Raw genomic sequence first — 24,202 nt, 5'->3', positions numbered from 1 at the left:
TACCTGTGCTTTACCTCCCCGTCTCCACCAGACCATGCCGGAGGAAATTAATGACTCCTGTACACTCGAAAAGAACACACTCAAGATGCCTGGAGCTGACAAGTTAGTGAGTCTCTGATCGATACTGCAGTCCTCCAGACCTCACAGAGGCCTTTATTTTGGGGACATTAAACAATGGAGCCGGCTCAGGATGTGGTGAGGAGAAATGAACGAACAGGGCTACAGCTCCAATAAATGCCTGCCACTTTGTGCAATAACCTGATGTAATAGAGAGGGAGAAAGCGTTAGCCATGCTCCACTTGGCTTACTGCTGTATTCAAAACACCACAGATGCTTGCTTAATCAGCACTGAAGAACAGTCAGGGAGCAAATTAAGTCTACAGAGTCCGTGCCTTCCCCTTTTGCTGCGTGGCATCAGAAGAGGGCGGCAAGTGTGTGCAGACAAACAGCGTCTATGAGAGAGGCAATTACCCACAAAACAACCTTGGCATGCCTGTCTGCCGCAGGGTGATGACTTAAAAGTGTCTTCCCCCCTGCAGGGAGAAGAGACAAGTGCAGGAAAGAGTGACAAAGCGAGAGAGAAAGGTGGAAAGAGAGAAAGACGGATGGCAGGTTTGGGGTGGTGGGGTGCCTGAACCTTCTTTAAAAAGCAGGAGCTCAAAAAGGTCAGGATGACAGCTCATTTAAATCCTCCCAGTGAGAGGAGAAAAAACAAGCCTTAATGAAGCTGCCAGCTCTACACAGATACCTGAGAGCGCTGCACCTTGGGGTGCTGCAGGGGTAGGGGGGAGGGGAGGAAGGGAGAAAAGGGTAGAGAGAGGGAGGAGACTGGTGTGCGGTGGAGCGGCGGTCTTGAGACAGATCGGAGGATTTTGGGGATGTTTTGTGCCGTTGATGCTGCGTCACCCTTTCTGTTGCCCAGCCTCCCACTCCTCTCATCCTCCTCTCATCCTCCTCTCTTTCCCCTGCTTTCTGATTTACAGCCTGGACCGCCATATGGCAGCAATCCCTGCCCTCGATTCAGCGTGTCACCATGCATTAACTTTAATTGGCCTGATATGTTATTCTTTTCCCTCGGCCTTGGAAGGATTTTAGGTACATAGCGCCTTGATGTCAGCAGGCAAGATTTCCAGCCCTCTCTCATTTATCAGGGTGCCAAGATTTCACACAAAGATAACAGCAATCTCTTTGACAACAGGCAGGTTTGGGGTGGAGGAAAAGTAAATATCAAATACAACAGTGTCTTTGCTTGGGGTTTCAAAAGCAAAGCAGTGGCAGGAGAATGAAATGATGAGGGGAAAAAACCCCCGAAAAAAACCCCAGCATAAACTGTCACTTCATTTGTTATAAGAACACACACATCAGAACACTACAGGCAAAAAAAAAACAGCCAACAGCCCACCAGCCCAGCCCCTTCCTGCCTCCCCCACAGCGCCCCTGAATGTCAGAAAACTGTGCAGTGGGGAGTGTAGCGGCAAAGGTCAGCCTATGGTAATGCCCCAGCTGACACTCTGCTTTACAGCGGAGAGCAGGAGGAGATGAAGCCCGACAGACAGAAGCCTGACGTCTACTGACTCGTTTATCAGCTCCACTGCCACAGCGACTTCAAATATACATCACACGCCAAACACTGTCGCTTTCTACAAAGGCAAACACCCCCACACAGGGGGGGGGGGTTTCAACACATTACACTGTTTGTATCCATAGCAGGATGACTACACCTGACAGAGTCCAGACAGAGACTGAGCTCACTAAAAGCTGGAGGTGCCTGGTTTTAATTATCCTGTGACCACCAGGCAGGGGGTCCGTCTGTCCGTCCGTCCGTCCATCCATCCATCCTGGTAGGTGTCTACCTCCGTGGCTTAGCAGCCTTTGTCACACAGAGACACAGCCCCTCCTGTCCTGAGTGGAAACAAAGTTGTGTCTGTGAAGGCCGGGCCAGCTGGGCAGGCTTGTGAAGCAGGGATTGGCTTGGTGGAGTTTAGCCAGGCGTCTCACACTATCAGCCCCATGCAGACAGACACCACGGGGTTCTCAGAGTATTAGGGGGCCCCCGTGACTCGGCAAGTCTCCACCGGCTACTTATAGAACCGTAATAAAAGTGTGTGAATAACTGTGTGGCTTTCATTATAGACAAATAAAGGCGTAGCAGACAAAGCAGGACTTGAGCAAGTGATGCACATGGCTTGTGTCATGTGTCAAATTGCTCCCATAAAAGCTGACCTATATTTTCTTTTCATTCCTCAGCGGGAGAGGAGAAAAAGAAAGCTGTCTGCAAGTAAAAAAAAAAAAAAAATTTGCAAAGAAGAGAGGAAGACAAGGATAGATGGAAACCATTTAGGAAATTAGACCAGTTACTGCATTCATGTGCAGAATGCTTTGATCAATATCCACTCCATCAGCTAGGATCTGCATTTATTAGAAATTTGGGAATAGCATCAGGCTAACTGCATAGGAAATCGTCTATTAAAATATCCACCAGCAGTAATGCATGAGGAAAAGCTAAAAATAAGCTCATTAGAAGTTGTGTACAACAATATTAGTGGAGAAAAACTATAAAGAAAAAAAAAAAACAAGGTGAGAAAGTATGTTTGCTTGTTGGTTGAATATTAGCAGCTTTTCTATACCAATTAAAAGAAAAACCAATTAGGAGAACCAAGTCACCATGTTGTACATGGCTTGTGCTAACGGCTGAAGGAGAGGAGAGTGGAGGAGAAAGCAGGCTGCTGTTATTTTAATTGCATGTTTACCCCCAGGTTATGGGTCTGAAATAGAGCCAAGAAAAAATGTTGCAGTGGAAATTCAATGCAACTTCACTGTGTTGATTCTCTCAGGGACAGAGAGGGTGAAATTACTTTTCTTTGCAAGCAGAGTCTCTGAATGGGAGGTAAAGAAAGAAAAGGAGCGGGAAGAAGAGAACAGCTCTTTACCCTTGAATACCAAGCCAGAGCATTCTGTCAAAAGGAAGGGGAAAAAGCCTTGGCTCTTGAACATGTTACAAAGAAATAACACTTTGGTATGGCCTTCATTAGCCCGTCAGGCTTTACCAACAACACAGGCAGAAAGGGATTTCTGCTGCTAGCAGAGGGGCACGAGCATGTTAGGCTACGACAGGCTGGTTCACAGTCGCACACAATGGATCCTGATGATTCCAGCACATCCCGAGGCACAGGAACAGGCCGTTTGCTTTTTCAGTCAGCAGAGATCCTCTCGTCAACCCCCGGGTGTTATCTCACACCAACGGAGAAAGGGCGAGACGGCCACGATAGTGTGTGTGTGTGTGTGTGTGTGTGTGTGGGGTGAAAACAAAGAGAAGACAACCAATCCAAACCCAACTCGCACACAAACTAAGAGTCTGTAAAATAGTGGTCTCCAAGTTGCGAGACTCAGTGTGTCAGGGATGAAACTGTCAAACAAGGAAACTGCTGCAGTAGAGTGGGAGAGAGGAAGACAGCTACTTGAAACTCCTCTTCTTTAGAGGGAGGGAGGGAGCGGCCTGCAAAAGAACCATGAGGCTGCATGAACACTCAGTAACTAACTGATGAAAAAGTGACAGTTCCCTAAGGTGAGATGGTGGATGTGGAGTGAAGAGAGACAGCGTGCCCCTAGAATAATACATGGTCCGCAGCTGGATGGGATAACTCTTCGCAAATGTGTCAGATTCAGAACGCTGGCTTCACAATGAGAACACAAGCTCTTAGAGGAGCCGTGTACCATGAAACTAAGAGAAGGAAGCACACTTCAAAGTATGAGGCCTTATCTTATCAGAGTGACCTCATTCCCCCTGTCCTGTCTTTACATCAGTGTGTTGGAGCCTGTGGCCCGGCCGCTTGGACCACGTCCACGGCTGCTCACACTGGAGAAGATGACAGTAATGGTGGCGAGATGAGAGGATGAGAAGATATCAGGCAGTGAGTGTCATGGCCTGGCCGGGCCATCGCTATTGCCAGAGCTATGTCATGGTCATTACCCATCCACTACGTCAGCGCTGCGAGGACGGCAGCCAAGGTCCATTCTTCAACTTGGGGTCAGTTTCACTAACAGCCACTTAAGCCCACTTGGCTTCCCAAAGAGCCCTACAAATGTGGAAGGTAGAGCTAAGTGTGCTCAGTCATGTCAAGCTTGGCCAAGGTCAGGCGGGCAGACAGAAAGTGCTGGCAGCGGTGCATGCATGGCGTCATGAATGCCAAAACGCCGAGGTCCCTGGCTGTGCCGTTTGACAGACATGTTTACACCTGATAGAAAATGCAGTGTGGATGGCCTGCCAAAACAGAGGGGATCCAAAGTGAGGAGTGCCAGCCTAGTTATTTATTTATCTGCTGAAAATCCATCCAGAGTGCAGCCAGAAGCTGGGCATGCCTCAGTGAGGAGAACGCCAGCCGACTCTCAGACATGACACTCTTAAACCACTTGAGGGAGGAAAAAAAAAAAAAAAAAAAAGAAGATCTGACATGTAGTGGAAGAAAAAAGCAAATATCTCATGAAGCAGCTCTAGAGGTTGGATTTGATTTACTCACATTCATAATACATCTCACACTAATTAATGATTAACACATGAAATGAGTCAAATTAATCAGAGGCTGCTCTGAAGTCGTCCGTGATAATGTTCGGAGGCTTATTCTGCAGCTAAAACAGCCTTAGTAGAAAACATGGAGGGAAATGTTAACAGGAAATGTTAACGTCAGCAAGCTAACATGCCCACAGTAACAGTGCTAACATGCAAGTGTTCAGCAGGTTAGTTTAGTGTCTTAGCATGCTAACATTTGCTAATGAGCACTTAGCACAGTGTACAGCAGAGGCTCATGGGAGTTTCCACAAAGGGATCCCCAAAGGTATGACAGTGCATCCTGATTGCATCCAACCGCTACGACACGTCACTTAAAGCCACAAAAGTGAATCTGAGCTTTGGGGAAACCAAACGTTTGTGCCAATCTATCTAGTAGGTCTTGAAATATTTCACTGGATAACTAAAGAAAACTTTGACCTGCTGGTGGTGCTAAATATAAAGTCAAGGAATCCTCAAAATCATCAGGATCTATCCTCTGAGGACCATGAACGTCTGTAAAATGTTTCATGGCAATCGTCGTTGAGATATTTCAGCCTCCCGTCTACCACACGACACTAGCATGATGTTTTTGATATAACAGCAGAGAAACAAGGAGAAGCTCAAATGCAGGTTAGCATCACAGAGAACAGTCTTCAGGGATGACGCTCACTCATATGAGATCAACACTGCTCTCTTCATGTCGATGGTGCTGCCACATCTGTGTTATCTTCACATATCCCCATATAAATCACACCAGACTACAATGTGCTGAGTCACATGCTGCCGTGTCAAATGCCAGACGACTCTGGGGTTTGGTACAGGACCGGGATGGCATGTTTATAACAACACAGATATACAGATACTAAGCTACAGTAAATCTTCTGTGTGTGTCAGACTATGTGCAGCTCAACAGACTTAAAGCAGCTGCTTTATCATGTTGCTCAGTTATAGATCTCATAGTTGTGGTTCGTGGACAAACAGATGCGCCTGTGTTGCACTGATCTACTGCAAAGATGCAATGTACAATCAAACATGTAATCAGAATTATTTCTGAACTACAAAAATGGTGAGAGCCTTGTAATGCTGTCAACAGATCTGTTTCCATCTTTACGTTCTCCAGCTCCAACAAAATAAATCCTCTGAAAATACAATTAGCCAACTACTGTACATTTAATTCCCTTCAGGTCTGAAACTGGGCCCAGGTGCCCATCACAGGTTTAAAAGTAGACTTCTGAGCCTTTTCTAATTATTTGACTGTAAGTCAGCCAGGCCTTCTGCCTGGTTAGAGGGAAATAACTCAATGTGCTGGGAGCTAAAGCGCGGCAGCATTGTTCCAGCTGGCGGAAAAAGGGGAAATGAAGATGGAGTGGTTTGATTTCATTTGTTAGCAGGTGCATCCATTTTGTGTTCTTCCCCACACCCACCTCGCCTCTCTCAGTCAAAGCGCTTATCAGAAATTGGACACCCCAGTGACAAATTGAGCCTGCGATTAAAGGGAGAAAGAGGAAAGCTTTGTTAAGTGCTGCTGATTGGGATCCCAGGCTACCCTAACACACCAGAGGTGTGTGTGTGTGTGTGTGTGTGTGTGTGTGTGTTGTGTGTGTGTGTGTGTGTATGTATGTATGCTTGGTACAGAGCCAACAGCAGAGCTGACACCACCACCACCTCTTCTCCCATTTTCCTCTCTCTCCAGGTGTTCCCACGGCTTACATTTCTGCTCCGAGTACTCAGCAAACAAAACCAAATCAATGCAGCTGTTCCCCCATCTCTCTCTCTCTCTCTCACACACACAAATACATACTGTGTAGACATGAATGTATATATCTACACACACACACACAAAGAACACAAAAGTTCATGCTTAGGAATTACACAAGCAACTGTGCATTTACACCACTTCCCCCTGCAGGAATAATGACTTCCTTTTGTATTTCCAGCTCCTTCTTATTGGCCTATACACTGTGTTTAACACCAAAAGAAAAGACCCACCCAGACCCATATCAGTGACCCAGCATTAACCAGACCTGGCCTGTTTTGTGAGTGCGGCTGGACTGATTTAAGGCGGGGGGGGGGGGGCTGGGGTCAGAGCAGCTCTGCTAGGAAGCACTGTGCAAGCGCTGACTCTCACAAATCATCCTAAAAGGGCTTAACGCACAAAACCAGCTTCCAGTGTTGCACAGGCCTGCTGCGAGAGATTTATCCTCTGTGCCATTATACTAACCGCCCTCTCTCCCATATGAGCTGTACATAAACCAATACACACACACAGAAAAAACCTTAATTAGACTCATGGTCCAAACTAACTCAAACGATTCAACCTTTTACTCTTCTGCACTAAAAACACATTTTATTTACCATCACTCTTCTTTTTTAATGTTGCCATGTTGCTCACATGTCGCCAACTACTGGTTTAGACACTTTAATCTTACCTGTGACTGGTGAAATGAAAGTGTGAGCGGCGTCTACATCTGTAAGAATACCATCAATTTTAAGAATTCAGATGCTGTAATAACTCAGGGCCACTCAATTATTTATGAAAACTTGCCCCCAAAAGAATTTCAGTGAACCATCTTCATCTTTAATCCTGTTATTTTATATAGTTTAATTTCTTATTGTTGGTTTATAAAGGTCCAGTGACAGGCCTTTAATTCATGCTGAACAAAAAGCTCTCATTAGGACTCTACTGAAGAACCCTGGCTCAGCTGGAGTGGACTCTTGAGATGTGATGTACAGAACTGGTGAAAATATTGTGCTGCACTGAGAAGTGCAGCCTTACAAGTCAAAAACAAATCCCTACATGCCGATTCCAAATCCTGCTGTGTGTGTTCAATAAAACCTGATTCGTCTCCATCCTGTGTCTGTGGCAGGTTGCTAAGGTCAGCCGCCTCCGTGGCAGCGCTGACATTCAGTCTGGCCTCCAGCGAGACCAAACGAGTCCCCTTCGCACCTACAGACCAGCCGAGGAATAAAAGAGATCTTTCTCCACCGGACAGGGCTGTGTGAGATTTTGCCCCTGGCGACACACAAAACATTTGTGGTCTCTTCTTCGTCTCCTGTGTATATGTGAGCGCCCGTCCACCCCCAGCTCTTCCCCCAGCAGACACCGGCTCAGGGCAACGGGCGGCCAGCCTGCGACTCTGTGGAGAGCCAGGCAAACACAGGCCTAGCGTGGCAAACATCTCACGTCCGTGTCTGCATGGGAACATCTGGCCCTCCCAGGCTCGCAAGGCCCTCCGTCTGTCTGCCTGTCTGACTGTGAGCCTGCACACACTGCTGGTGTGTACTGGTGTTGTCATGGCACCAAAATCTTTACTCCTACACAGGTACTGGTTGGATGCACAAAAGCAACATCACTACGACACCAAAGCACACAAGCCAAATGTCACAACCACAGCACTGTCGACTGATTATTACAGGAGCGATTTAACAGTTTTGTTTGCACCTTTAGCACAGAGCTCTGACATTTTATCAAACTGCAGCGACATCTCAAACCCACGAGCTGTTTTATATATAGATTTTGTTTATATATTATACTGTGTTATGTTTTGAAAAAGTTTTCAGCGTAAATACGTATTGAACACATGTATCATATTGACACGGGTAGAGAAAATATATTGTATCTATGTTTTTATATGTCTTTTATTATATTTACGACATCGAGCCATAACTGTGGTTCAGGTCTGAATTCTGCACTGGCTGCTGCAGATCTAAACTGATAAAAGAATCAATACTAAAATGAGTCTTTAACAAATAAATCTTCTACTCATAGTAACAACTATGTGTGTGTGTGTGTGTGTGTGTGAGAGAGTGAGTGAGTGTGTGTGTGTGTGGGGATAGTCCTGAATACATAAAGCTTAAATCAAAATATTCAATCTCCTTCTCTGGTCTGTCCCAGTGAGATAGAGTCATATGAGTAATAGAGTTAGCCCAGCTGATAAAAACTCCTTTTCCTATCGCTCTCTCTCTTGCGCTTTCTTGCATCTTGCTCGCTCACACAGATCTCCTGCGGCCGTCCAATGATTCAAGACTGATGAGGCATGCTCAAAGGTCTATGCCATTGAACACTGCATTAATGCACCCAGCAGCAAATTTTTGCCATCGACCCCCGTTCCCTTCAATGAGGACAGAGCTATCAATCAGGCCTAGATAGCCGACACCAGACATGGGCTGATGAAGTAGGGGACTTTGGCGCTAATGACAAATGGATCTCTCAGATATGGTCACAATATACTATGACAGTCCTCCGAGAACACTTGACCTTTAAACAAAATCCTGGGGCCACTTTCCCCCCCCCCAACACTGTGTGATGCAAAAATGGAGGATATGCAAACTGCTGTTGCTGTTAAGAAAGAGAGGTTATTGTGTGAGAACTCCTGGGTCCAGCTGAGAGTGTCAGCCCCGTCACTCTGAGAGCTGCCTCTGCCCGGCCCAGCCCTCATCTCTTTTCACACCAAAGCTCAGGGAGTGACCTTCAGCAGGCCTGCTAGTCCTGCTAATTGGGGTCTCTACAGAGCACAGCAATCCACCCCCACCCCTCCACACTGCGCTGTAGGAGGGACTGTGGGGCAGAGGGAGTGAGACATAGCAGGGGCCGGGTTAACTGCTTAGTGGGGAAAAAAAAGACAAACCTGGGCTTAAAAACTGAACTTCGAAACACACAATTAAACTTGGACCACACTGAAAGAAAACAGTAAGATAAATGAGTCGTGGATGCTGAATGAATAAAGTTAGTCATCTAACACCAACCAGTCTTCTTAAGTTATTTAAGACATTATTTCAACAAATAGTAAATTATGAAAATTACAATGTCTGTTGATCAACTAATGGATTCATCCGCGTATTCTTTCAGCTCTAGTTACAACATAAGAACAAAATGTGTGGCAGGGATACAGTGAATAATGTGAACTTGTTTGTCTGATATATTCACCTGAAAGAGGCTTCAGTGGCCTGACATCAGCATTCAAGTAAAGAGTCACCAGAAACAAATATAGGTCAAAACCATAGACTGTAAATAAAGATGGTAAATAAAGAAAGACGGTTTTGAAACTCAGAGTGAGCTGCTCCACCGTCACCATCTTGGCGGTGTCTGACTCCGCCCCTAACTCCCAGATAATCCAAAATAATGGTCAAAGAGGAGCGGCGTGTGTGGAGCAGACACTTCGGTGCATGCCGGTCACCCACCTGTCACTCAAAGAGGCCACGCCCTCAATCCTCCATATCTTTAGTCCTTAATTAAATGTAAACAGGTGAGTTATATAAACAGGTGTCATGAAGGAGGAAATTAGCTCTAGAGATCAAGTGTTTTTGTACCAGTCTGTAAACATGTTTATTATATAGCTTCTTGTTCTTCAGTGTTGATGCTTCATGTTTCAGCCTCGGAGGCTGATGTTTGGTTAAAGCTTTGCTGCTCCAAAATGATGGAACCAGTTGCCATTAGAAATCAGGTGAGCTCCCTCCATCTCGATTTTTAAATCTCGGCTAAAGACACATTTTTATTCACTGCTCTTTCACTTCGCTAACCTTTTAGTTCGATGTCATGTTCATAATGGTGTATTTGCTCCTTGATATTTTTTTGTTTTTGTTAGTATGTTTACATGTTTCTGTGTACAGAAGATATACTATGATTTCCTTGTGTTTTACTTATTCTATATATATATATATATATTTGAATTGTTCTTTGTTAGCACTTTGGTGTCAGCTCAAGCTGTGTTTAAATGTGCTCTAGAAATAGCTCAGGTTGACTAGTGGAACCTGAGAGTGAATCATATAAAACAAATAAATGCAAACTTTGATATAAATACCAAATATCTAATGAATTCAAACTGGGAAAAAACATGTCGGTATTTCAAAGGCACATGAATCTGGTGTGCGGGCCGACAGGGTCAGTGCTCTGCTCTCAGGAACACAGACGGGACAATGACACAGGTAATTTAGAGCAGGCTCAGGCTGGTTGCAGCTGTGCACCGAGAGCTTGCCAACACTACACATCATCATATCAGGGCCACTTCCTATCAGTGTGATCAGCACTCAGTAATAAAAGGGGGAAGAAAATGTACAGGAAGTCATCCTGTAAAAACAAGATACTGAGAGCTTTTCTGTTGGGAAAGAGTCACTGAACCTGTTTTTGTTCAGAGTATGTTTAAAGGTAAAAGACACTTTTTCTGAAGGATTTAAATAGACATGCAGTGAACCTGGTCGCCATGTTAAACTAAGTTTGTGATAGATCTAGTGAATGAGACTTGGAGCTGGTGCGGCCATGAATAGAAGGGTCTACATTTAATTTGCTAATCCATCATTCCAATTGTGCTCGGTAACAAAGGGAGAGGAGAGTGGTGGGGAATTCAGAGGCAATGGAGCATGCTGAGGGGTGCGTGTGTGGTTCTCCATGGAGCCAGAGAGGCCGTGGCCCTTGGCCCTAAAAGCCCAGCCAGCGCTGGGGAGAATGGGCTCTGATGAGCTCAATATAGGCAAGACTAATCCCTTCATGTCCAAAGAATTGTTTAACTATGTTTGACTGATTAACCCAAACCCCTCGATTCCACTTACGATCTATTTGTTCAATTAAGTCTCCTGCACTCATCGTGCTGCAGTGTGTGGGTGGTGATGGCGAGAGAGAGCGAGAGAAAATGAGAGAGAGAGAGAGAGAGAGAGAGAGAGAGAGAGAGAGAGAGAGAGAGAGAGAGAGAGACAAAGGGAGGTACAAAACAATCCATTTGGAAGAAGCATAGAGAAGTCAAAAGGACAGCTTTTTTGTCCTACTTGCAATTCTCCAAATGCACATAGCACATGAGTTCCTGAACCAGCTGTTGCTAACATTCAAAGGTCAGAGAATGCTTGCCTTGAGAGATTTTGAGTAGAAAGTCTGCAGTGGCGTGTCAGCATACTGCTTTGGCATAGTGGTTTTTACCAGTTCATGGGAAATGGAAATTTAAAGGCACTCTCCCCTGCGTGGAAAAGAGGTTGCCAGGAAGATTAACCCAGCTTCCTTTTATAGCCTCTGACAAGAGGTTAAATCACACATTACACCGCCTGAAATGTCTCCTAGTAATTAGATCAAGAATATTACTCTCTCTTCTTCTCCTTGCAGACTGCAGCTGATCAAAGCCTAATGATGGTGTCAGTGCCACAGGCAGTGCTGGCTGGGTAAATCTCCCCATCGGGATGGCAATCTGTCAGGGCCGCAAGCACAGCTAAACAGCACAGGACATGAGTACAATGGTGCTTGACACAAAGTAGACTAAATGAACCACATCTTTTACCAACATGCTATCTATCAGCAGCGGACCATTAAAATTCACAGTAATGATTAAGCATCTCTTTGTTTTGGGTCTAGGACTGTGTGTTTATATGTACACAGTCAGCTGAGACGTAGTATAAAGTGAGAGAGAGAGAGAGAGAGAGAGAGAGATGTTGGTGACATCTGTGAGTTTTTACCCCAATAACAGTGAAACCCACTACAAGCGAATCTGCCGTGTTTCCGTGCCAGGGCGAGATCTGAGCAGCACCTGGTCCCTCGATGGGGTGAGGGGGCTACTAGCTATTAATTACAGAAAGCCGACACGCAGCGCAGGCAAACCCTCGCAATGAGACCCTGGGACGTCAGATACACAGCAAGACGAATGCTGCTCTGTCACACGGCAACATGACCTGCCTCAGGACTCTTTACACACGAGTACTTTCAAGTATGCCTTTCAAACCGTGGCCCACCCTTCTTCCTCTGCCCCCACCCCGTCTCCCTCTCTATCTCAATCACATTCTGCGGATGTTACACTACTTCAGGGGATATTTTCTGACTAATGCAAAATGGTTGTGCAGTAGCATGATAAAAGTTGACATTTTCCTTTTCTAATTCAATGCTTCCTTTGTAAACAACCTCGCCTTTTTGCGTACACACACACACGCACAGACACACACGCACACGCGCAGGCTGCAAACACATCACACATAATGGTCAATTTCACTATTTGCTCTCGAACTCAATGGCCGCAAACAAAAGGGGGAAATGGCAGGAGATATGCCAATCATTCATCGTTGAAAGATGTCTGACAAAAGAGGCCTTAAAAACCTGACAGCTTTTCTTTTCCCCGGCACAAGCAGCTCCTGAAAAAAAAAAAGGGGGGGGCCCCCAAACAACAGACTCCATCAAGAGGTCTGACCCCAATTTTAACCCCATACAGGTGGCACAGCGCTAACACAGGAAGCAGGAGTGCTATTCACAGGAAACAGGGAGAAAACGTTCTCACCCGAAGACCTGCTCTCAGAGATCATTTAAACAGGCACAAAGACAGCTCAATGCCAGTTAAGTGTATTCTAATGTGCTGAAAAGCAAATCCCCTTGAACACATTAATGGTACAGACTCATTCTCAGCGTGGACTAAAAGCATCTGGTGGAGGGAGTTTTGAGAGTCACTGTGTAGAGTAACTGTGTAACAACACTGGCAATTGTCAGGAAATTTAACAGTTGTGGTTCAAAGTTTAAGATGCGATTTTCAAACCTCTTAATGTGCAAGGGGAAAAAAAAATTCTATTCTATTCTTCTATTGTGAAACCAATAATTTTTCATAATAAAAGCCCTGCACAGATTATTCAAGTGTCAAGCGTGATCATCTCGTTCAGGAGAATAATGTGACTTGCTGTCTGATTGTTGCTCAGTTGAACCCAACGACAGAGTTGAACTATGAACTGCGATTACAGCCACCCCCCCCCCCCACTCCCCCCCGCAGAGCGGCAACTGCATCTGTGCACATTCCAGGAGACGCAGCCAGCTGAAGACAGCAAATACACCAGAGAGGAGGAGACATAAACTACGTAAGCTAGTTTGAGAGCTGCACCGATGTTTACTGTCTCACTAAGTGCATTTCATCCCCTCTGCTTTCACAGCAGTGGCGGTATTTCAGCATGCGGTACAGAGGGGGCTGCTGATGCCACAGGTCTGTGTACAGAGGGCTCAATCACCGGCTGGAGAGACTGTTTGGACAATGTAGGTGTCAGACACGCTGCCTGTCTGGAATAACGATTCGCTACAGCTTGTACAAGACACCCTCTCGTTCCTTTATAGCGGAGGTTCAATAGAAAAATAAAAAAAACAACTTGACTTTTTTTTTTTTTTTTTCAGGAGTGTAACTGTTAAAAAATCTAAGAAGAATTTCTGCCTTGTTTGACTTCGTACATTACTATCAGAGAGAAAGGTCTGCGTTTGCTTCCAACAGGCAGTGAATGACATGCCAGAGATTAGCCTCTGAAGGTCGCAGTCTTAGCCCATCCTTTCAGCCGCTTTTCACAACATAACCCTGGGCCCTTTTGAACAACAGGAAGAATGTCATCTGGTTACTTTTCAAGGCACGGAGATACCATTCACTGCAGCCAACAATGGCTGCAAACAGGACCAGAGGGTTAGGAGGTTATAAAGGGCCCCATTCTATGTGCCACTTGCTCTCCGGTACACTGGACGCACACAGAAAAAGAAAAGAACACACCCACACACTGAGGCCTGGAGAAGTGCTGCAGCCCATGATAAACCGAGGAGGGTCACGGCAAAGTGTCTTGCCGTGACCGCTCACCTCGGCAGCTCTCAGCTCAGCCTTCGCCCCTGCCCGGCCCAGCTCTTAGCACCCAGGCCTCCAGATACATACACTGCTTTGTCCCTTGGGAGACGATAAGTGTGCTATATCCTAAACTCCATCCTGCAGGTTACTGTGTCCGGTTAAAGATTACAAAGAGCAAAAAAATGGCTTTTATCTACCAATTTCACACAACTACTCACTAACAATGGGATTTTAAATACCTCAAATCAACTGTATTCCTATTGTGAGAGAGAACGTAAGATCACTGGGCTTACAAAACAAGAAATAAGAAATGCAACATGAAACTTGAAGCTGAAATTCAGGGAAACAAAAGTAGCCTTTGAATAAAACACATTGTACCATGTGTTCAGTGACAAGACTTCAAACAGAAATTATCTGCTATTATTCAGGTTGTCCCCAAAAGTCCCTCAGACTACAGCCAGAGCTGAAATCCTTCACCAATTTAGTCTCTAATGAACCCTCTGAAATATTAAAAATAAAGCCCAATTAGCCGACAGCATTTTACATCTCCTCCCTCTCTAATCCTCTGGTAGCTTAGCCTTATCTAATGTCTGCGCCAACTATGACACTTTGAGTTCACTCTCCCTCTATCCCCTCCACTTGATATCCCCCACAGCTTTACTGGTGCTTTGTTGTGGCATTCTTTCTGACCCCACAGACTGGGTCAGACTCTCAGCTTCTCTGGTGCTGGCTAATGATGCCCCGATATGTACAGTTGGCATGGACCTCGGAAAACTGCAGCAATAACTGCGGACATGCTAATGGCATCTATTAGGATTACTTAAGAGTGATATGGGACTCGCTTGGCAACCTCTTATTACAGAGGGCTTGGGACTGGGGGTGGAGTTTGTCTGCGGAGGGTCAGTGATCCGATTGAGACGGCCTTATCTTGTGTCATAAACAGATAACAGTATCTGCCTTGCTCTTCTGCTGTTCCTGTGAGATGGAGGTGGATAAACAACCCTGTCGTCTCCAGTGCCTCTGAAAGCCTGATCAGAAAGATGCAGTCCTGAACCCAGCCCTGCTCCTCCTGCTGCTGTGAATGCTGTTTTTGCCCTGAATGTCACCAGGAGGCTCAGATTCTCCTCCCCGATTGCCCTCAAACTGAAGACACAACAATTTCACTAAGCCCTTTGGTCTTGGTGTTTGTAACATCAGGTTGTGGCACTCCCTGGCTCAGGGCCTTGGGTTTACTGATTACGCAAACTACCCAGCAGGAGTAAGGCTTTTTGCCCTAATTGGACCTGCCGGCTAACATGCAAATCCATGCAAAAAAAAAAAAAGCCATGAAGAACACAAAAATGCAGCAAACAAAGATGCAAAGTGTAACATCCAATCAGGCCTATCGCCTGCAGTTATTTGGCACGACATAAAACAACCCATGTGAACCAAACTGAATACCATGTAACAGCTGACCCACAGCCTGAGCCCTGCAGGTCAGACCTTGTTCTCAGAGGTATCCAGAAGTGGCCCATGATGTCCTAAACACCTGATCTGGATGTATCATGTGGCCACGGTTCTTTACTCCAAGCCTGACCTGCGTTTGACCCTCACACTGCGTCTCCTGACTTCGCCCACTCACACAAAGGCTACCAAACATCTGCTCCCTGTCTGTAACCAGACTCATACAGCTGAGGAGGAATCGGGTGGCCTCACACACCGTCACTCCAAATGGTGGGTGGCTGAGAGGGTGAGTGCGGCCTGACAGCTGCACTGGTGACTGAAGGGTTGAAAGGTGGAGCCGGTTGGCAGATCAATGGTACCTGGGAAATCTCTGCCCTGCTGTCCGGGATGTGTGGGGTGGGGTCGGATGGGGTGGGGGCGCAGCCCCGTTTAGCAAATGGATGATATTCAAAAAATGCTGCTCATCTAAAACGACCGGGGTGAGGAAAATAAAAATCTGCTATGCACATACACTTCACAGACAACACCTGCAAGAGATTTTACATACACAGACCCCCGCTGGAAAATGAGAGGAACAAATGTATTGCGTTGGGGAGCGTGCACAGTTACACATTTCCAATTCAAGTACCGTCTCTAAAATGCTACATCAAATGACTGGCTTTGAATAAACCAAAATGAGCATCAGCCAAGTGGCTCATTCCAGCACAGAAAATCATTGCATCAAAAATATGCTGGTTAGTCGAACCATTTCACAGTCAACAATCACAGAATCAGGACTGTTACTAATCAATGTATTTTAATGAGCTCCCTGTGAATCCCAACAACAGCTGAAACATAAAAGCTGCTCAAGTTCTCTGGTTCACTCTTTGTACCTTGTGATCTGTTATTCATAGTCTTGCTCTGAAGTCTCTAAGAAATAAAGCAGAGCTTTGATGTTATCCTCTTATTACTGCTGTCTGAAACAAGCCTAATGTTGGGAATCAGACCGTTCGACTGTCATGTGCAGAACCTTCTGAAACAAAAACATCTGGGCTTCAGTGTGAGGTGCTCGCAATGATTGATTCTGCTCTGGGAATCCAATCATCACTCACTAATAGGTGCTTTGCCATTTGCTTACAAGAGGACTCTGTTGAAAGAAGTTTGACAGAGTAAGATTAGTATCTAGAAAACTGTGTGGGTGTGCATATTACATTCACAATGTACTCTACTCAGCACTCTACTTTAAAGCTTCCACTCAAGTAAGCTTAAACACGTAGGTGTGCGTGTTCTCTACAATACGTTTTTTTTTCCTGCAGTAGTTTAACCTCGTCTACAGGCAGCTGTGGACCGAGAAGCTGAAAGCAGCAAAGATGCTACACAAATATTTCAGAGGAAATTACCCTCCTCTGCCCACAATGTAAATCAATACGTTCCAATATATTTGTCAGTGGTTGGAAAAAAACCAAAGCAAACTTGCTTTCCTGTCAGTTTGCCCTCAGCAAAGACTCTGGGTTTGCGGTGACAGGTCAAAGAGTCAGCACATGACTCACAGGCAGAGGAGGAGACACTTTGAAAAGCCGGATCTAATTAACACATGCATTCGAGTGGTGTTTCAATTTAGTGAAACACTGTAATTTTCTACAGTGGTGACCAACGTGACATGAACAAATCAACCACGTGCTCCAGATGTTTGGACTCATCTGCTGCCTTTATATGTGGGAGCAAACACACAATTCTTTTTCAGACTTAAACAGAAACTCATTAACTAAAGCACTAATGTCAAACTTTCACTTTAAACACAAACAAAATCCTTATATATATATATATACACACACATACACATACATACACATACATACACACACACACACACACACACACACACACACACAGTGCACTGGCTGTGAGGAGTTATTAGCTCTTGCATCACAATATTTTACTTCCTTTTTCGAGGTATCTGTCAGACTGCTGTCATTAGAGGCAAACTGCATTTTACAGATGGGGAGAGGCCTTAGAGTCATTTGTTTCTAAGACCTAATTAATCTTCATTGTGCTGGGAAACATAGCACCCCGATGCAAAAAGAGTTCCTTCTCCACGATAATTGCTGAGAGTCTAGGGGCCTGAGTTTCCCAGACAACATGGTCTGAAATTTAATTATCTGCTCTCTGGAAAATGTAGGGGAAGAAAGCTACATTGCAAAACTGCACTTTTGAGCAAGTAATGTCAGGCTGTTGTTTGAGTAAGCACAGGATGTCATGGAGCACATCCTCCCTGCTGACATAAACTAAACAACCTCACCTTTGCAATGGTAAAGAAAGTTGAATGTGCGGATCATAATTACCATGCGGGATTCAGTTTCTAATCTGACAACATGTCACAGTTTCATCGTCTTACCATGTGCAGAGTAAACCCGATCACTTCCATAGTCCGGTCGGTCACAGGAGTGTTGCTTTACTGCGGTATACGTTTCTAATCATATCCGTCAAGCTCCATGTCATTAGAGACCGACTACAACAATAAAGGCAGACTCAGAGCAGCCCAAGACAACACGGACAGGCTGTGGCAACATTAACATTCCGCCGTGTAAAGATCAGGCTCGGAGGGGGAGAAACATCGATAGGATCCCATTAGTTAAGTGCGCCCTTAGGATCCCCGAAATCTGATCAGAGAGACCTTTTCCTTCCAGACACGAACCATTAGACGTTATGGCAAAAAAGAAAAAGCTGCTCTCCTCCTCTGAAACTACTCCTCCTGCACCTCCTCCTCCTCCTCAGTGGTCGAGGTTGTGCGGCAGGATCAGGATGAGCCCGGTGACGTCAACCTTTTGTTATCACCTTTAACACTTGCCTTTGCAGGTGGAAACACTTTGCTGTGTCGTTATATTAAGGGGCGCTATTTGCAGACGCGCCGCGGGCGAGCGAGGAGCACATACAGCATCTGTATCGCGGGTGAAGACGACTGACACTAAATTTGGACGTATGCATGCGCGTCCCGATGTGCGTATCGGATACTAGCAGTGGGAGACAACTTAGTGACAGATATACCACACTTTGACAGCCAGGAATAGCATTCAGATAACCACACTTCCAACTTCATCCACAGGAGAGGAGCTCACAAAACTATCCGCATCACACCAACCACAATTACCGTGATGAAGATATAATCACGATGATGACTTGGCAGCCAAGTGCAGCTCCACATAATCCTCTGGTTGTTGTCACATTGCAAAAAAACAAACAACAACAATAAAAACAACAAAAAAAAAACTAGGAGCTAACAAGACCAGCAACACAAACCCAGTTTCATTCAGTCAACACCAGTTCTCTACAGGAATATGTGGCTTCTTTAGTGACTGAATAAAACACGTTAGTCTCATGAGACGCAGTTGAGACTTACAGCGGATACACAGACAGTACAGGGGAGCAGTGGAGCAGCTGTGAACCTGTGTGTTGCCAGTGTGCCAGCTGACTGCCCAGGCTCCTGGCTAGCTAACCTAGCCAGCCAGTCTGAAACATACACAGTCCCATTGTTGCCTTCTCAACCTTTCCTGACATTTACGCCTCGGGTTGAGAGGATGTCACACAGCATCGCGCAGCAGGCGTGTTATTAAGATACAACTACTTACTCTCCGTTTACCTCTGCGAAAGGCATCGTTTAGTACGTCGCCATGGTTTAAAACGGACAGATTTTCTCCCGTTGCCCTGCGCTGCCGAATCACTGCTGCTGCTGTCTGCGGCAGCAACTTTCGGCGCATGCGCAGTACCTGGGACAGTTCCAGACTGCGCCGTGCGCTGCGCAGGACGGACGAGCGGTTTAAAGGTACAGGCAGGGGGAGGTTTAATTGGAGGGATAAATATTAGCACGAGAGTGGGAGGTGAAATTAGTGAAATAACACAAAGTAGATGTTTAATCACAGTGTTTACTGTATGATCTCTAACTATATTAAAACTCTTGTTTAGCTGTCCTCTATTGTCTGTCAGCACCCATACAGAAATATAATAATATGTCCCTATGTATAGTGATGTGGACATATATGTCACCTATAAGGGGATATATATTATTATCACATATGCATCCTCTGGATATATGAAGATATAAGTTTACAACATATGTGAAATACCCATATATTTTTATTTGGTGTAACATGTGAGCATATATGTTAATAATATATATTTAATTTATATATGCAAGTTTATTTAAGCAACTTACATATTAAAATTAAATATGTTTATTTATGTGTTTCTTTATTAATTTCTCATTAATTCTGAACATGTCTATCTTCTCATTCTGGGAACGTGGTCTCAGACTTTTGGACTCGACTGTTTATAATATCAACATATACTGACAGGCTTTGGGATGGATATATATTTAAGTAACATAGGATACATAAACATATATATTTCATATTTGTATGGGCTCGACATATATGTCAAAATATGAAATTGTTCCAATTTCTAATAGGTTTCATTTATAATTTTTACATACATTTCATGTATGAAAATTAAAAATATGTACATACTATACTTTACATTTGTGTGTGGGCAGGGTTGGTTAACAAGCTCTGTAGGAAAAGCTATTGAAATGTAAACAATAATATTTAATGGGGGTGTGGTGGCTCAGTTGTAATATGACCGGTGGTGAAAACTAAACTAACCCTCAGTCAAATACTGTATTTAAGTACAACTCTGATGTACTTAAATTGAGTACTTTTTTTTGTAGCTTTTTCTCTACTACATTTATTTGACAGCAGTTTGAAATTAAGATTTTATCAACAAAACATTTAATCAGTGTATATGATACATTTATAGATATGATATCGACCCCACCAAGACCAGATGTTAAAAATCTGCGTACACGTTAATGAACCAATAATAATAATCATGATCCCATAATCTAACATTTACACATTTTGAAAGGGTGGATAGTAATATTTATATGCTTATGCTTATTTATATTTATATATTTGACCTGAATATTTCATCTATGACTGAATGTAACTGAAAGTGTGTTGTGGGCACCACGAGCCCTCAGTGTGCAAAGATTCTCCAACATGACTGAGGATGTGTGACTTCAGTTTTGATGATGATGGTATAGAGAGTGTTGTTTAACATCTCTCTCTAAAATATCTCACCGGTGTTCAGATGGGTTGAGATCAAGTGACTGTGAAGGCCACAGCATATGATTCACATCATTTTCACACTCATCAAGTCATTCAGTCAGCCATGGTGCTCTGAATGGGAACATCTGCATAAGTGAGGTTTGTACACTAAAATATTCAGGTTCTTTGTTTTTATTTTTTTGGGACTTGTTGCCTGGAAAGTAAAGGCGAGCCATAAACCTCTATATTACTTCATTGATCTTGATGTTGTTCGTACACCAGAACGTGAAGGCTAATTCACTTAAATCACTACGCCACAGCTGTATGCAGTGTTGTCAGGAGGGTGGGATGTTGAGACCACACACATTCAGCTCTGTTGCTTTGCACTGCTCAAGTTGGTTTTTGGATCTTTAGCAACTAAAATGGACTCTGTAAGTTTGGCTCTATAACATGAGGGGTATTATGTGTATGTGTGAACAGGTTGAATCTGAAAAACTCAGAGCTTCAAGAGGACACACAAATCTCTACTGCACTCCGTTTTTCATTGATAATCATTATTTCATGCATCATTGTCTTCAGTTTACCTTTCAAAAATCCAGCTTGTTTCTGCATCTTAGTGGCTCAAATGTAACACATACTCGGGTAAAACTCGCACAAGATTTGCGTTGAGTTGGATTGTGTGTCACTGAGCTCTTCACATATTGTATTATGCATCTTGCTGGGAAGATTAAATCCAGTGAGAAGACTCCACGGTCAATAGTGTCACATGCTTTGTGATTTGATGAAAGGTTCTATTTGTGCAGCCTGATGTGTATAGCTCCCTAATCAAAGACTTATATTTCTGTGACAACTAAAATAAATTACTCCATTACACTCGCCCACCTGCCCTCTCCACAGTATTGATACCATTTTATTATCAGAGAGAGACAGATGGACAAAACTGAAGACTGCGGCGAGTTATAGGAATGTGTGCTCACGGCCTCGTAGTGCCATGTCAGCTTAGAGCCTGCACAAAGACAATTAAAAAAAAAAGATGATTAGAGGGAAATGCACACATGTTCGACTCCACAAACATCTCTGAAACACAGCGCTGCGAAGGGATAACTCCACGGTCTGGGTTCCAGTATGGACCGGGCCTATTACAATACTCTAGCCAATTTAGGCCTGCAAGCCTCAATTCCCCCATCAGCAAGTGAAAGAGGGGAGAATTTGGTCTGAAAGCCCAATCACACACAGCGCTCTGAGTTCAGCAGGTGGGGAAGTAGCAGCAGCAGGCTCCATCAGGCAATAATACAAAGTTAATGATGCAGAATGGTGTCTTTCTCCATACCAAAGAAGACGTCAATACAGGATGTTTAAGAACGCTGTTCCTAATTACGCTTTTTAAATTCACCACTGACGTGACTGATGATTTCAAAGGGAGGCATTATTGATCCACTTCACAGACAAGTCCCATCGATTGCAAGTCTAGAATGAATAAAAGTTTTTTTTCTCCCTTTATCTCCCCCACTGAGAGAGAGATTGTACAATCAGAACATCAGTGTGACCTATATGGGTAGTTTGGGAGCTAAATCACCTCTTTTAAAAAAGCAGCCCCGAACGAGAACATATAGAGCAGCGATTGCTGAATCGAGGGACCTTGGGGGACCTTCAGGGCATCACATAACAGTTAAATCTACTGCTTTCTCATTTATCAGATGTGGAAATTCATCCATCCATTCATTAATCTGCGGGATCTTTTGCAAATAACCTATCTGCGTTGGGAGTTCTCAGCATGAGAAAGTTCAGGAGCAGCTGTTTTATAGACAGTCAGCCAGCTGTGCTGAATTACGCCTCTCACTGCAGTGAGCGGTGATGGAGTGATGGATGCTCTGACGCACTGACAGATTGTTATTTCCCACCTATGCTCCCTGTTGACATGCCGCCACAGCTCGTGCTTCTTATTCCATGAACTTTGCTTCTCCTCATGAGCAGCGAGGTCTTCTTATTAGTGGGAAGCTGCCAGTTACAGCATGTCCAGTACCAGCCAGTGCTATTAGCAAATCAACAAAAAGAGTCTGCGTCTGACGTCACCTGGTTCAGCTGCAGATTTGACCTGTTCCCTATCAATACAGTGTGGCCTGTTTCAATTATAGAAAACAAGATTGATTAGGAATCAGCAGCACACTGAACTGCGGCGCATGGAGAGAGGTTTTCCATAACACTATGCTGAATCTCATTGGCAAGTGCACTTCAAATGGCAAAGTGGGCTACAGCTTATGATTAAATGGTCTGCAGGCGAAGCCTTTTTGTCTTCTTTTTTGTAGGGAGAGAGAGAGAGCTCTTTCTGAAGGCCAAAGTTAATGCAGTCATAGAAAGAACTCTGATACACTCCCACGTGAAATGGCCATGTGAGGAAAGCCCGCAGGGAGAAAAGGCCTTGAATGAATTTGAGAGGGAGAGAGAGAGAGAGAGAGAGAGAGAGAGAGAGAGTGGGAGGGAGGCAGATAGAGAGAAAGTTCAAACATTACTGATCCTTAAATATCCTTTTGGTTTCTGGTTCAATTGGAATTCGGCAGTAAGTGTCTGCTAAAAGCACCATTTTTGTTGCCCTTGCATTGCTGCTGAGCTTTTAGAGTTAGATGATGACAGATTGTGAGCTACCTGATATCCTTCATCATCCTCCCCAGTGGAGGTGTTTGTTCCGCCCCGAGCAAGTCCTCCAGGACTCACAAACAGCCGGCGTGTTTGATGGACTACGGGGAGACATCTGCTCTGCCAGGCTTTGCCATACAGAGTGAAAACAACGTGTTACAGTAATCAATCAATATGCAAACCTGTCCTTTCAGTCTGATGATTAACCTTACAGACCCCATGGTTATCAAGTCATTACATAAGCTTGTGATTGTGAATTAGTACTGAGGAGTTGTAGGGTGTGACTGTGAGAGCATTCTGTGTTTTCCTCAGGTTGGCATGTTGCTTTAAGCATGAATGCTCCATATATCCTCAACAGTATCGTCACAACTGTGCTTCAAGCACCCTCGGGGATAAGCTCTGTTGTGTGTACTCAAGGGACAAGAGGGAAAGAAAAACTCTGCGCTGTGCAATCTGATTTGTGGTTATAGGCGTACCATCCCTCACAGGGTAATCTGGAGAATATCACCATAGCCAAAAGATCCTTTGAGCGCCGTCATCCATTTTAAACTGCGAGTTGCTCATGTCGGCAGATGTGTTTGTGCATTGTGATGAGCTGATTTGAAATTGCCACTGGCTGATTTTAGCCTCTGAATATCCTACCTGCTGCAGACAGGTGTTTCCACAACCAGGGCCCCAGCAGTCTTGAGGGAGGGTTTGCTGCAAAATGATGCATGGCTGTTATTTTATTTAGTTATTTTACAAATTGATGTGCATGTTAATGTAAATTAAGCCTGTCATTATTTTACAAAATGGTTTCACCACCTGTAGTGCAGCTTTTTCCACCTGAATGATTTTCTCTCTCTGCTCTCTTTAGTGCCTCTAAATTGAATTATCTTCTCTCTCATCCTTTACCTCTTATTCTATCTCTTTCCTTGGTGCTTTGCTCTTATTCATTCTTATTCAATCATTTTGTG

At 44.4% G+C, this 24,202-nt stretch overlaps 1 protein-coding gene across 5 annotated transcripts in view; it reads right to left on the bottom strand.

The window, feature by feature from the left end:
• Positions 1 to 23,936, bottom strand: part of fam222ba (family with sequence similarity 222 member Ba) — a 33,690-nt gene extending 9,754 nt beyond the window's left edge. The window contains exon 1 of one of the 5 annotated variants that reach the window (XM_056397165.1): positions 23,889 to 23,936. The gene's annotated coding sequence lies outside the window, so the exon portion shown is untranslated. Of the gene's footprint in view, positions 1 to 17,908; positions 19,020 to 19,139; positions 19,281 to 23,888 lie in introns of those variants that run through there. The other 4 variants (XM_056397162.1, XM_056397164.1, XM_056397166.1 and 1 more) reach the window with 4 other exon arrangements.
• Positions 23,937 to 24,202: the final 266 nt, after the last annotated feature.

The sequence above is a fragment of the Seriola aureovittata genome, chromosome 15, assembly GCF_021018895.1.
Source record: "Seriola aureovittata isolate HTS-2021-v1 ecotype China chromosome 15, ASM2101889v1, whole genome shotgun sequence".
Lineage (NCBI taxonomy): Eukaryota > Metazoa > Chordata > Actinopteri > Carangiformes > Carangidae > Seriola > Seriola aureovittata.
Note: the sequence above shows the minus strand (reverse complement) of the source record. Positions and strands in the feature narration are given on the sequence as shown.